Genomic DNA, 15,407 nt, shown 5'->3' with positions numbered 1-15,407 from the left:
CCCCTTTTTCATTATGCATTCTCTTCTAAGGAGCCGCTCTGGTCAAGCCACACTCAAGGAATGGAGGGTTATATTCCTCTTCCTGGAGAACATAGTATCTACATAAAACTCTTAAAACTTTTGTATAGAAAATGTGTCTTTTTCCATTTATTTATTTATTCAATAATTTATTCATACCAGTATAGATTCATTTATTTACTTCCTACTTTGGGTTTCACTCTAATACTACTTTATTCATTTTGTTGCTCAAGTGTCCCAGCTTTGGGCATCAGGAGATCTTCCACGTGGCCCTGTATCCCTTTGACACATCTCCATCACTGCGTTGTTGTTGTTCCAAGCACCTTCTTACTTTCTGGCATATAAGATGCTCCATGCTCATCTTTCATATTTGCTACTCTAATTCTAGAATCAGCCACTTATCTGGTTCCTTTTGTGGGAGAATGATATTAGAAACCAAGATCTGGTACTAGGTATGCTCATTGCCACAGGGCTCTCATTGCTTCTAGACCCTCTCAGTTGACAGAACAAGGAAATATATGTGTATAAATATTAAACCATGTACACTTATATGGGGGGGGCCCAAAAAACCTGGAATTATCTTCTGGAGGGTAGGCACCTTGTAGTACAGGCTTCCCCTGCTAGGTGAGTGTTCTAAGAACCCATCTGTATCAGTGTGCCAGCTGGCATTGTTGTGAGAGGCTGCGTTTGTCTTCAGTGAATTTTTTTTTGAAGACTTGTTCAGCGCATTTGCCTGTTTCACCCTGGGTGATTTACAAGCACATCTACCCAATTATGTTGTTATATTGTTATACAACATACAGTTATACAGTTATATTGTTTTGTCACAATTCTGCCTTTTATTCAGGAATCCCTAACCTATTAAATGATTTTTAAAAATATTTGCATACATTAAAGTTCACTCTTTGTCCTATAAAGTTCAATGGGTTTTGACAAATACATAGTATCATGTATCCACCATCATGGTTATCATAGAGAATAGTTTTGTTGTCTTAAATGACCCCTGTGCTTTATTTATTCAATGCTTTTCCCTTACCCTGAGCCCCCAGAAACCAATGATCTTTCTACCATCTCCATAGTTTTGCCTTTGTCAGAATGTCATGTAATTTGAATCATATAATATGCAGTGTTTTTATACTGGCTTCTTTCACTTAGCAACTTACACTTAAAAGTCATTCATGTCTTTGGTGGCTTGACTCATATTCCATTGGATAGATATACCATAATTTGTTTATCCATTCACCTATTGAAAGGCATCATAATTGCTTCCGGTTTTGAGAATTATGAATAAGGTGCTATAAACATTCACATGCAGGTTTTTTTGTATAAATATAAGTTTTCAAATCAGTAACTTGAGTTTTCAGATTAGTAAATATGTATGTAGTCATTCCATCACTCGAGAGTAAGCTAAGATTATATCCAGCTTTGTAAAAAACTGCCCAACTGTCTTCAAAGTGTCTACTATGTTGCTTTCACACCAGCAATGAATGAAACTTCCTTATTGCTCCATATCCTACTCAGCAATTGATATTTTTAGTTTGTAAATTTTAGCCATTTTAATAGGTATGTGGAGTTATCTTATTGTTGTAATTTTTTAAAATTATTGTTGTAATTTTTAATTCCCTAATGACAAGTGATGTTGAGTATCTTTTCACATGCTAATTTTCCATTTGTATATCTTCTTTGATAAAATGTCTGATCAGATCTTTTGATAATTTTAAAATTTGATTTTCTTATTGTCAATTTTAAGAGTGCTTTGTATATTTTGGATACAAGTCTTTGATCAGATACATGTTTGCAAATATTTTCTCCCAATCTGTATTTTGTCCTTTGATTCTCTTTCACGAAAATTTGTAATTTTAATAAAGTCCAATCTATCAATTTACTTTACTAAATCATGCTTTGGGTCCTACATCTAAAAACTCTTTGTCAAACCCAAAGTTTTATGCTTTTCTCCAATGTTTTATTCTAACAGATTTATAGTTTTATGTATTATATTTAGGTCTATGATCTGTTTTTAGTTCATTATTATAAAAGTGTAAGGTCTGGGTCTAGGTTCAATTTTTATCTTCCATATGGATTTCTAATTGTTCCAGCATAATTTGTTAAAATGCTTATCTTTTCATCATTGAATTGGCTTTATTTATTTGTTAGAGATCACCTGACTATATTTGTGTGGGCCTATTTCTGGGTTCTCTATTCTGTTCCATTAATCTGTGTGTCTACTGTTTCACCAGTGAACAACCTTGATTACTGAAGCTTTATAAAAGTCTTGAAATTGGATAGTGTGACTCTTCCACCTTGGTCCTTTTTCAGTACTATGTTGGGCATTGCTATTTTTTTTTAAAGCTTCCCAATGATTCCAATGTGAAACCATAGGTAAGAATCACTGCCTTGGAGGCAGCTGGGAATAGAAGCAAGAACTTGGGTATTAAAGTCAAGCAGCCGTTTGTTCAAATTCTTGGTCTGTAGGTAAGGCATTTGAAATCCTGGGGCTTCAGTTTTTTATTCAGGTAATGGGAGATTAAAATGCTTTCTAGCCGGGTTTTTGTAAAAGCAGCTTGGGGACTGGGATGTACATGTAGCAGCTCATCAGTCCGGTCAAGTTCTCTTTCTCCCCTTTGAACACTTTCTTTGGCTGTTTTTCTTAGTGTATTTTTTACCATTTTCTTCCAAATATTATGAAGGATTGGCATAGTTATTATTATGAAACATCTCCTGTAGCTGCATAAACATGCAAGATTCTACAGAGTAAGAGATACATATACAAACAGGCAAGCAAACAAACAACAATATAACTAAAAGTCAGAAAAGGTGAAAAGAGAGGGAAAAAAATTGCATTTATCAAGTGTGTTTATGCTCCAGGCATGCTAGGAATTACATGTTTAAATTATTTAATCCTCATGACAAATTTAATTCTGTTCTCACTCATTAGATGAGAACTGACGTCTTGGCAAAGCTCAGTATCTTTCCTGTATGGATATTCTGAGACTTCTGGTCCTGCCTCCGTTAGCAGCCCTGAAAGGAAAGAAATCTTCAATTTCTTACAGGACACAGAGAGGAGGGTTTTCACAATGCCGCCCCCACCTCTGCCCTCCCCAACAGAAATCCTGCTCTTGAATCTCCCCAGGAGTTGTTCATGAATCTCAGAGCCCTCCATTCCTGATTTCAACAGATCTGCCAGCCTCTGCTTCTCCACCACCATGTAACAGATGCCGATGACTCACCGGAAACAGGGGCCAGGTCTAGCTATGCCTCTTCTCTTGCTGCAAATATTAAGTCCAACCAAATTCCTTAGAATAAAACTGACAACAAAACCCAAAGAAAAGAAAATGTCAAGGCATCAGACGAGGTCACAGAAACCACTGGAGAACCCAATTAAAAGTTGGTATTTTTCAGCTTCGCTTGTGACAGGTGTTTTTGTTCGCATTCCCCCCTCATTTCCCAGAGGAAAGGTGATGAGACATAAACCAACAAAGTGGAAAATACCTCTCTAAGAAGGACGTGCTAGATAAGTCACAGTAGCAGATGCAAAGAACTTAGGAGTAATTAAAGATACTCTAAGAGAAAACAACCCCCTATTATGTAAACTAGGAAGAGATGAGAAAATGGGGACTGTTACATTTTAGAGATTTTATTAAAATATATATACGGCTATCTCCCCACACTTAAGCTGAAAATCCCAGGAGGGAGTACTCTGCAGGCCACTCATCTAGGGTCTGATCTTCTATTATACAAGCCCAGAAACTCAATTTTGTCCCCTTATTTGCAGCTACTCAGGTTCTTGTGGACTTACATGATCATTGACTCACAAGACCCTAAAGCACAAACCAGAATGTCAAAGTGTGTGGGTTTTTCTTTTTTTTATGTATAATATTTTTGTTCATAATTTTTAAAATTTATAATAGTGAACAAAATTTTCTATTAGTTATAATACTAACACCAGAGGACCCTCCTGTATCAATTAGCCACTGCTATGTAACAACCACACTAAAACATAGAGAATTAAAGCAATGAGCATTTGGTTTTACTCACACGTCTAAGGTCAGCAAGGCTCAGCTGATCTCTCCTGGGCCCCCTCAGGCACATGTGTCCAGCTGGTGGCTGAGCCACAGGGTGGCTGGTCTAAGATGGGCTCACACACATGTGTAGAGTTGTCTGGCAATCAGCAAAAGCAATATAAGTAATTGGGCCTGGTTTCTCATCACTGAGCAAGTCGGCCTGGGTGTGTTCCCACAGTGGCTGTGCAATGTTCAGAGAGAGAGAGAGACAGGAGTTTTAAGGCCTCTTGAGACCTAAGCTTGGAACTGGCACACCATCACTTCTTCCATAGTCTACTGGCCAAAACAAGTCACAACCAGTCCCCATACAAGGGGTGAAAAATGATCTTCAGCTATTGACGGGATGAGTTACAAAGTCATACACAGGATTCAGGAAAGGAAATAATTACAGCATCAATCCTCCACATCTCCCTTTTTTAGCCTCTTGGACACTGAATTAATAAGTAGAAGTCACATGATAAATACAAAATCAAATATAACTGGATAGTGCTCAGGGGTTATTTCAACCAGGCTTCAAAAGAACTTGATGAAATATACTTGCTCCAAATCCCAAATGAACTAAAACACCAGATGGTTTCTTACCCTCTCCTGTCCTCCCTGGCACACACCCCCACCCAAACATCCATTTGCAGATTATCTCTCAGAGTGGATTTTTTCTGCAGATGTAAAAGTCTTCCAGTGCACACTGCTTTTTTTTTTTTTTTTGCTGGTTTTACTCTTATGGTGACATAATAAGAGTACTTTCTGTAGTCTCTACAATAATTACTATGCTTGGTTTTTAGTCAATAAAAATTTAAGAGCTGCTAAAATTGTTTCAGGAAGAGAGAGAGAAAAACATTTTCTCTTCATCTCCCACCTCCTCCTCAGGGGGTGGAAGGCAACGGCACTCCTGGAATCTGGAAGGAGAATCTTTTTGTGTTTCTTTCCTTAGCTATTGCTATAATGGCCAGGAACTTCTGGCCCTGTGGTTCATAATCAAGTGGAAGAACCCAAATATCCGCAGGCCACAGGGTTATTGCATATACAGAAACCTTTCCTGAACTATTCCAGAACTGAAGCCTAGTTATTTTGCAGAAACTCAAGGAGCTCAAAACTCTGATAGAATAAATTAGCATTTAGGTATTCAACATGGCTTTGGAATGAGCCTTTCTGCAGAAAATAGTTTTCTAGGTCACTATTCCATTACACAGTGCCCTCCTTAGGAGAGCCCAAGGGAGGAATTTCTCTCTGATCTCAAAATGGAAAATAGTTGGGCTGCTTCTTAGTACTCGGAGTGATTTTGTAGTGGCTGTTACTGCAGATAATGTAGATCATGTACGTGAGGGCGTCTTCTCTGAACAGTTTAGTGCCAAATCTGAGATCTGTTTCTAGAAAACCTATAGAACTTTTTGGTGTAAATTTTAGATATTAATCTCACATCTGACTTTGCCTTATCTATCCTAATTTTATATACATACTCTCTGTTCTGCTTTCCTCATTCAATTATCTTTATGTTTATTTAGTCCTAAATTATTTAAGCAGACTTAAGTACCTTTTAGAGCCTCAGAAAATAAATAAGCAAACAAATTTCTCAAAGAAGCTATAGGTTAATTTTTTTTAATCCTTTAAAAAAATTCTTCAATTTTACCTGTCTTAGCAGCATCTTCCAAAGCAGTACAAACAACAGATCACGGGTACTGCCAGCCAACTTTTCCCTCTCTTTGATATGACTCACCCTGATGACTCAAGGGTCTGAGAGAGAATTATCTCTCATCTTTTAAAGGTTTGATCAGAATTTTAGTGGAAGGAATTTACTTGAAAACACAAATTCTTCCTCCTCCAGGAAAAATAACACTTCTGACAACATGATATTGGATCAAGGATGGGAAATGTCTGATTTCACATAACCCAAACAAACTGACAATGGTTATAGAGAGTTTTGTGTTGCGAAAAATTTGGAGCCTGAATATGAACTCAATAGGTGCCACAATGGCTAACGTTGTGGTGTCAGGTGGGTACACCATGTGTCTGCCATCTCTATCTGAATAGACTGTCACTTTGTTTTTAATGTTTGGCTATGGGGGAAAAAAATCCTGAAATAGACATCCATTCAAAATTTTGTCTTGAATATTATGGATCTGGAAGTTCAATATATTATCTACAAGATGAAGAAAAGTGCTTTATGATATAGCCTCTTAACTCCATTTTCTTTTCTGGAAAATGCTTAATAGTTCAAGTCAGCCTTGAGCACTTTCCATGCGCCTGGCACTGTACAAGCACTTTATTGCTATTAACTCATTTAAACTACGCAGAATCCCCATTTTATAAATAAGGCATTGAGGCTCAAAGAACTTAAGCACTTTTCAAAGTCTTAAAGGCAATAAATGAGAATTCAAATCCAGAATTCTCATCAGTCTTAAAAATTACATCATTCTGATGCCCACAAATAATAGTAAACACCTTTCTAGGAACTAATTTTCTTTTCAGAGTGAGCTAACAGTAAAATAGATTCCTTATCCTTAGGTAAATTTATAGTACTGATATGAACATTTTATAAATGTGGAACTAATCAGAAAATAAATGTTGCTTATCCAGCCACGTGTTTCTGGATGTTTGGAATGTTTATTACATCATACCCTGTGGTGATTTTTCCATAGATTATCTCACTTCATCCTCAAAACCGTCCTATGAAGTGCTTATTCCCATTTTATGGATGAGAAAATAAACGCAGAGATGTGAAGCAACTCAGCCCCAAGTCACATAACTGATAAATGTTGGAGCCAGGATCCCAACCTAGGAGGTCTGATTGGGGTCCACACCCAAAATTTGCAAAGTTTTACTTTAGGTGGGCCTCAAGTTTAGACACAGCTAAAATTCTTAAACTCATTTAAATTGCTGACCTCCTTGGGCACTTGGAAGCATCAAAACTTGCTGGGAGACACCTGGAATGCTTTACAAAAGTTAGTCAGTGGCATCCCTTCTAGGACACTGTTCAGAATATAGACCATGTTCAGAAGCCAGGTATTTCTTCCCCTGGAAAAGTCAGTGAATTCTTTTTCAATTTCATGATCTCTCTCTCTCTCTTTTTTTTTTTTTAACTTAGTTTCCAACACAATATCATCCTCTGATATCACCAAGTCACCTTGGAGGAAAATGCATGTGGCTCAAACACCTGTGATTTTTTTCTTTAAAATCCTTTTGCTTCTACATTTTATAATGGACCTAAGAAACTGAGGGATAGCTGAGATTTTTCCAACTATGGAAAGTTTGTAATGGATCCTGTAGGATGGTTTTGAGCGTGGTGCTAATTGTTTTGCTGCTTGTGCATATATTATATTATCTCAGCAACTCATATATTCCCAAACATTATGATCAGTTCCTACAAATCTGCAAGGAACTAACTGCAAGTTGCCATCATAAATTCCACTGGAAATTACTTACAACGCCTTGTGTAATTTTTCTATGTCAGATTTCAAATCTCCAAGTCACCAAACCCCTTGACTTCCTGATGACTGTCCTGTGACTCTATAGAAACTAATAGAACTTGGCCCAAATTTTCACAAAAGGATGCCCTCCCCCCAACCACTTTCACTACCCCTATCCCTCAGTGGGGAGCTGACTTCCGGCCCTACCGGTTAGCGCACTCCCTTAAGCTTTAGACACCTAAATAACTACACTTTCCTCATTGTAGTATTGCTTTAGCCTTTCGTTTTCTATTTGCCATTGTGTTTCTTTTTTTTACTGTTATTACAACATCTGCTACTTGTAATCTGCACAGCCACTGTGCTTTCTGTATCTGCTGCGCCCATTCGTACATACGTTGCCACTTTCGGTTGTGTTTTCTATCCCCTCCCCCTGTTGCTTCTCCAACGCCCCAGGCTTTGGGCTGAGCGTAGCGTCCATTCGTGCAGTGGAGCTCAATTTGGCCCTGTAGAGTGGCTCCCATCCCATCCCCCTGAAATGACCTGGCAAAGCTGTGTATGTGTGCACACACCTGCACGCGGGCGTGCGTTTTTCTGAGGAGAGAAAGGTGGCAGACCCTGTGGATTGCCTACCCCCAAACGATTGCCAATGCCCTTTGTCATTGACTTCCTTCGCCACCGAGGCTGAAAAGCTAGAATTTTGTATTTCCCAACTTCCCTTGTTTTGACCCACAAGAAGGAAAACATCCTTTCTTGAATAAAAAGCAAAGCCTTACTAGGAGAAACTCCTTTGCCCTTTGTTCTTTTCCATTAAACCTGCCTGGAGTGCAGATATAAAGCTCAGGTATGCAACAACTATCTTGCAAACATGAGGCTGCAAGCCTAGAAGGAAGGCCTGGATTTACTGTGGAAAGGAAGAAGGTTGGAAAGTGATTCAGCCTCTGAAGGGTTCCTGGAGCCACCATCCCAGCGCTGGACTGCCTCCCTCCAGATATAGTTTTACATGTTATGAACTAAACATACACAAACAACTTTAAAAATAGGAGGTAAAAATATAAACAGAAACTCTGAAATTTTCTTCCTGTTCCCTGAGAGATTGCCTTGCATATGTCCTAGGAGGAAACATCCTAGTTTGGAGACATCTGCTAAATAACCAAGGGGTTGCTGTTAACAGGCATCATTAAACCAGCAGATGATAAAGGAGGGGGGAGGGAATACCCAGAAAAGTATATACTATAAAATAGGTAGATATGATGAGGTTATTATTGTTTTATATATTTTAAAAAATGGAAGAACATACATAAAATGTTAATGATGGTAGCTTTAAACTATTGTGTTCATTGCTCTCTGAATTAACCATGTATTAATTTGCAGTAAGAAAAAAATAAAGGAAAAATGTTATTTTAAATATCCCAATAGTTGAAGAGAGCCCCGCCCCACCTTCCAAAATTTACTTTTTCCTTTATGGTGTCCTTGTTGCGGCGCTGGGTGCCTCCCTGCCCTACAGCAACATGTGATGGCAGCCAGGCAGGTGTGCTGCTGAGGACGTGAGATGAAGGCCCATGTCTGGGGACCTTCAGCCTCCTCTAGGGATGGAAGGGGATTAGAGTGGGAAAAATGAACTCCCTGTGGGACATCATACTCGGTGACTAGACCAACCTCCTACATTTCAGTGCACTTTCCCCATGTCTCGTTCCACTTATCTCAAAATTGCCCTAATTCCCATCCTGGTCAAAGAATGATGGGCGTTTAGCCCTGTAACTCCATCTAGTCCACTCCTGCCTTTTCAGAGATGGGGAAGAGAAATCTCTGAAAAGCTAAGTGTATGTCCAATGTCAAAGAGGACACACCAGCAGCAGAGGGTGGACCAGACTCATTTATCATTAACAAGCACCATCACTACCACCCAACTGCCATATAGCATCTTTCCTGCTGGTTGGGTATTGTCCTGTGCAGTCTCTTATCCTGAAAAAAAGCCCTGCAAGGTGGGTTTTGATACCTCCATTTAATATTGAAGACACTAACGCACAGACAGATTAGGTAATTCTCCAAGTCTAGAAAGAAATGGAACCAAGGCTTGAACCCAGTTCTGTCTGGTTTAAAACTCCAGGCTATTCTCACCCTCCAGGTGACTCAACACAGTGTTTGTTTGATCTGTTATGGGCATGCCTACAAAGCGTAATTTCTCTATAGGTGTCCTTAACTATTGGATCCTTAGGAAATTTGTTTCAATGCCAACTTCATCTCCCCTTTGGTGCAGGGAATGCTTCCTGAACAAGCCCGCTCTCAGCAGCTGGCAATATTTGATTTGATTAACACCCCAGGACATATCATCAGACTTAAAGATGATGTCTAATTAATTGCTTACATTAAAGACCTGGTAGTTTCTGCATTTAGTTCACACTTTTGGCCTCAATCATGTTTTCACTTCAGCAATAATATTTATATGATTAGCAAATAGTCAATTCGTACTGTAATGTGGACCTAAGCTGTGTGTGGAACCTCCCAAAGCAGACGTCCTGGACAGATCTAAAGAAACAGTCTTTTTTTCACAGCAAGAGCCATGAGTGAGAACTTCCGCTTACATTTCAATGAAAAATTGTGCTTGTATCTACAAATATTCATTGAGCACGCCCTATTCTGTGTGACAGTCGTTACATTTCCATGACCTCGTGGGACTAAAAAGGAGTCACATTAAACATAACTTCTTCTTTTTTCCCCCCTTTTTTTGGCCTAGGATCTAGATGTATATATAGATCAGTAAAATGATGTTCTACATTAGAAATCTTACATTTCAATAAGCATTTACTAAGCTGGCTCAAGATATTATCATGCAAAAGGCAGAAATGCAAGGTCTGGATGATACTACAATTAAATGAGTTTTTGATGTTAAATGACTCGAGGATGCAAACAGAGGTCAAATTAGAAAAGGTGGTGTGCCACAGGACAACCCTATGCAATATTTTAAATAAAGAACTTGGACAATGATACTCAAAAGCAAGATTGTATCTTCTGATAGCAGGAGGTTGGAAAGGGTAAGGCAGCATTTTGGATGACCAAGTTCTTAACAAACTGAACAATGGGCTGAATTCTAACTACACGCAATTTCGTAGGAACAAATGCCAAGACCCAACAACACCAGCACTTCACGGGGAAGATGTGGCTCAGCGGGAAAGACTGGAGGATGGATGCATCTCCTTGACTGTACTTGTAAAACACTGAGGCTTGGGTAGTGAGAGCCCCACTCTGATTCTTACTGTCTGCATCCACCCTTAGATACTGCATTCAGTTCAGTTGAAAGGAGGCCAACCACGTATGACATTGGTCAATCAAGATACTTTAGGATGAAAAAGTTTGTGGGTAATAATTAAGCCTAGAAAATAGGAATAAACTAAGATTCCTATATAACCTGGGATGTATGTTACTCAGTTATAAACGATATAGACAAGTTGGCGGGTATTCAGAAGATAGACTTGAGGATGGGAAGGCCTCAGAAAAATAGATTATGATAAAATTTTTTAAAAGAATTGTTTAGCCTGAGGAAGAGCAACATGAGGTTCTTACAAAAGCTATTTTGAGTTATTCAAAGGGCAGCATATAGAAGAGGGTTGGGACCTAGGATCATGGGTCTTGAGGATTTTACTACGAGGTATCAAAAACAGAGAAAATGACTGCATTTCAGGGAAACTCCAGCCCAGGAAGCAGGGAAATGAACAGGCCTCCAACTATGGCAGACTTTTTAAAGCTTACCTGGCTACATCCATCAGTTCCTGTTCATGTGCCTACTTAGTTCTTCAAAACATTCCATTAAATAGGAATAATTCCTTCCTAACAAAATGAGGCTGCTTTTCTTTAAAAATGTTATTATTGTTGTAATATATGGTGGTTATGTCCTCTTTTTTTTTTTTCTTTTTTCAGAGAAAACTTTCTTTAAAGTCTGAGATGCCCTCAGTCCTCTATATGTTTTTTTTTTTTTTTCCTCACCTAAGGATATTTTTTAATTGCTCAAGAGAGAGGAGAAGGGAAAGGGGGAGGGGGTGGGTGGGAAGAGAGAAAGAGAGAGAGAGAGAGAGAGAGAGAGAGAGAGAGAGAGAGAGAGAGAGAAACACCAATGTGAGAGAGAGACATTGATCAATTGCCTTCTCGTATGCAACCAACCATGGTATGTACCCCAGCTGGGTATGTAACCTGACCGGGAATTGAACCTGTGACCCTTAGGTCTATGGGACAATGTTCCAACCAACTGAGCTACACCAGCCAGGGCCCCTCAATGGTTTTATATATGCTTTAAAATTTTTTAATTAATTTATTGGGTTTGTCCTTGTTGCTATTTTATGCCCAATCCTGTCTACTTTAAAAGTATTCCTGATATTCTCATTTCAGCTAATTTCCTGTTTTATGCCCATCAACTGGTAGAAAACAAAGCAAAAATGAAAAGGTAAACCAAGACTTTGCATCTCAAAAGAAGAAATGCTTCATCTCTCACTGTTCTTATTAAGAAGAGCTATATAGCTTTACAGACAGAGTAGTTCTTAGCTCTGGCTGTGAAGCAAAGTAATTTATAGAGATTTTTTAAGTGCAGATTCCAGTGGACTATCCCAAGACCCACTGACTCACATTCACAGTTGGGAGTAGAACTAGGGGGAAGCGGGCATTTATATTTTTAAAAGAGATCCACAGTCCTGGCCATTGTGGCTCAGTTGGTTAGAGAATCACCAGTAACCAAAAGGTTGTGAGTTCGATTCCCAGACAGGACATGTCCCTAGGTTGTGGGTTCAGTCCCTGGTCTGGCACACATGATGCCAGGCTCGGGTGTGTATGGGAGGCAACTTGTTGATTGTTCCTCTCTCTCCTCTTGTCCTCCTTCTCTAAAGGCAATAAAAACATGTCCTTGGGTGAGGATAAAAAGATATTTTTTAATTTAAAAGAGATATACAGATTAATATGGTATGTTATCTAGGTTATAAACCATTAGGAGTAGAAAGACATTAGGCATTTTCCAGTTCATACAGGGACAACTCTATTGACATACACTAATAAAAGTTTGAAATCAAGAGGCTCCAACTCTGAATGTACAGCAGAAAAGCATTCCTATGGATGGACCACAATTTTATTAATTCGAACCATAATATTCACACCACCCTGTACTCAACATGATTAACCTAAGGGGTATGAAGGGCATTATAATGACTGGACATGAGGATGAACATGGTAAGAACACAGAGAGGAAATAAGGAGAGTTTCTTTTTCCAACCTTGCATCAATCCCAAATGCTGCCTGGTCTGAGGCCATGGGGAAGGTGACCTTGTTCTCCATTCTACAGACACAGCTTTTCATTTCAGGGACACAGTGCTCTGGGCATAATTCTGGTTCCCTGATTTAGGAATATTCTATAGCCTTAAAGTAGAAGGTTCTATTAATGAGGTCCTGTTGTCAGAAAATATGCAAATCCCTGTGCCAATGGTCTCAGGAAGAGATCTTTATGGCTGTGAGAGAGCCCTGACACTCTCTCCTAATCACCCCCATTCTTAGCGCAGGGTCTTCTGAATTTCAGATAAACATTAAGATCTCCCATCTTTTCTGGGTGTTCACAGATAATTGATTATTCGACTATTAGCGTTGGCCTTTTAATTGTGCTGGGAATTCACAATGAAGTTTCTACACCAAAGCCCAGGTCATCTCTACTCACCTCTTAGATTCAGGAACCTCTTGCTCATAACCAAACAGGAGCCTGAGACTCATTGTCTCCTGCAAACTTTTTTTCCTCTGGGCCTAAAGCAGAGGCTGGAAGCAAGAACACTGGAACCACAAATCATTGCAAATCAATGCTGATAGCTGCAATAAATATTGATGGTGTACTTTTTCTCCCTTACCATCCTGTATTGAACACACACTATGTCCCAGGTCCTTACTCTCCATTCTCATTTAGTCCTCACCATAACCTATGAAGTAGGCTTCATTGTCCACCTCCATTTTAAAGAGGTAGGACTGAATGTGATTAAGCAACATCCCCAAGGCCATACAACAAATAAGGAAAGGATCTGTCTCATGTTTCACAAAAACTTTAAATTCAATTTAGTTGACAAATAGGTGTTGAGGATTTTTTACATACCAGGCACCAAAATACCTGCCAGCCTAGGACGTATAAATGCATGGTAGGTGCTGAGAGGACACCAGACAGAATCCTCCTGGGGTGCACACCCAGTGGCTGACACTAACTTGCAATACAGGCTGACTTTGACAATGAGCCATAATGAATGTGTGAGGGGCTAACTAAACACAAAGATGGAGAAAATAATAATAACTGAGACATCTGGAAAGGTGCCTTGGAACAGGTGAAATTTGAATTATGCCTTGGAAATTAGAGAAGACAATCAAAGGTCTAAACTATTTTTACCCAAAATACTTCTGATCCCAAATGTGTGGGTCTCCCCGCAACATACACCTCTGCGCTCCACACACACACCCCAACCAATTCTCTGGCATCAGCTGGGTGTCCCACAATTCCATTCAATTCTGGAACTCTTTACCTGGAGGCAGATTCAGATCCCACAAGTTAGGGCTCAACTCTACAGGACTTTAATGCCAATTGAAAGTTGTGGATTCTTTATTACTGCTCTCATGGCAATTTTGGTCACAGATGACTTATTCTAACACTCGCACATTGTACTGTATAAACTCAACTCCCTGTGGCTGGCTCTGATTCTCTGTACCTTTGCCACCATTCAGCCACTTCTGTTGTAAGGTCTCACAGTCTCCCTAGGCTCTTCTGGGAAGTGATGACAACCCAAGCCGCCTGGGGTTTCTGTATCCATCACCTTTCCCTCTGAGGAGCAGGGCACAGAGCGTCTTAGAGCTGAGAGAGGCCACCAGTGCCTAAGAGCAAACCCTCCCTGCTTCTCCTCCACCCCCACCTTCTCTTTACTCCTCCTCACCTCCCACTAACATCTAAGTGCTCTTTCCTCCCCAAGATCATGCCCTGTCTTCTCTCACTGCCAGCACACCTGGAAAACTGCACATTCTCCCAGCAGCTAGAAGCCTTGCTCCAACTCACCTTATAGTTTCTATGCCAAATGCCCATAGGGTCGTGACTTTTGACACTCAAAATCCTTTTCTTTCCTGTTCTCTGGTGAAACTCTTTTGTTCCCTGACACAACAACTGTTGCCTGAATGGGGTTGGGGAAAGAGGCAGAGCAATAGGAGCTGCCAGAGTGGGAAAATCAGCTAATGTATTAAAAACATTATTCTGTCAGTATTCTCACCACTTCTTCAAACTTCCTTCCTCCCTTGAGCAAAGGGGGAAAAGTTTACTCTGCATCCCCCTTCATAGTGAAAACTCCTTCCTATTCTTGTTTCTCAGAAGAATTTCAGTTTCAGGTGACCTGCTCCAGACTGGACTGATGGTTGAATTCCAAGGTGACCCTAACACCCACACGTGATGAATCTCACATCTAGAAAGCTGCCTCTGTCAAAGTTAACTGCTGGATATTTTCTCAAGAAATCCAACGGACAGGATCCCAAGTGGCTAATCACCAAAGGGTGGAACAGTGTAGAAATATAACAGTTTATATTAGTTCTGTGGCTGGTGTGCCTACTGTGCAGTCTCTGAAAAAATTTAATACAAGATCCTTAAGATAAGCTCATGTCCTTCATGATCTTCACGTGCCAGAAATCATCACAGGGAATTACATATTCCTCATACAGGGCTACCTGTTCATGCATGGCTTGTCTCTGCCTCTGCTGGTTCACCAAGGCTTCCGCTCCTTCCCATCCTGTGTGGCATGCCTTTGGTTAGACGCCAGAGTCCTTTCTTTGGTTTTAGTTACCCTCTCTGTTTCATAGGACAGTCTTCTGTATCAACCACAGGCCCTGAAATAAAAACTTGCCAGTTAAAAATAAAATCAAAGACAAAAATGCAGCTGTTTGA

General features: G+C 39.7%; 1 long non-coding RNA gene across 1 annotated transcript in view; it reads right to left on the bottom strand.

Moving 5' to 3' along the window:
* Positions 1–15,407, bottom strand: part of LOC150013087 (uncharacterized) — a 175,641-nt gene that overhangs the window by 54,596 nt on the left and 105,638 nt on the right. Inside the window, exon 2 of the long non-coding RNA XR_016510798.1 lies at positions 15,191–15,349. This is a non-coding gene — a long non-coding RNA (uncharacterized LOC150013087). The remainder of the gene's footprint in view (positions 1–15,190; positions 15,350–15,407) is intronic.

Source organism: Furipterus horrens, unplaced genomic scaffold (assembly GCF_987537825.1).
Source record: "Furipterus horrens unplaced genomic scaffold, mFurHor1.1.pri manual_scaffold_4, whole genome shotgun sequence".
Taxonomy (NCBI): Eukaryota; Metazoa; Chordata; class Mammalia; order Chiroptera; family Furipteridae; genus Furipterus; species Furipterus horrens.
The sequence above is the reverse complement of the archived record's forward strand: the minus strand, read 5'-3'. Positions and strand labels throughout refer to the sequence as shown.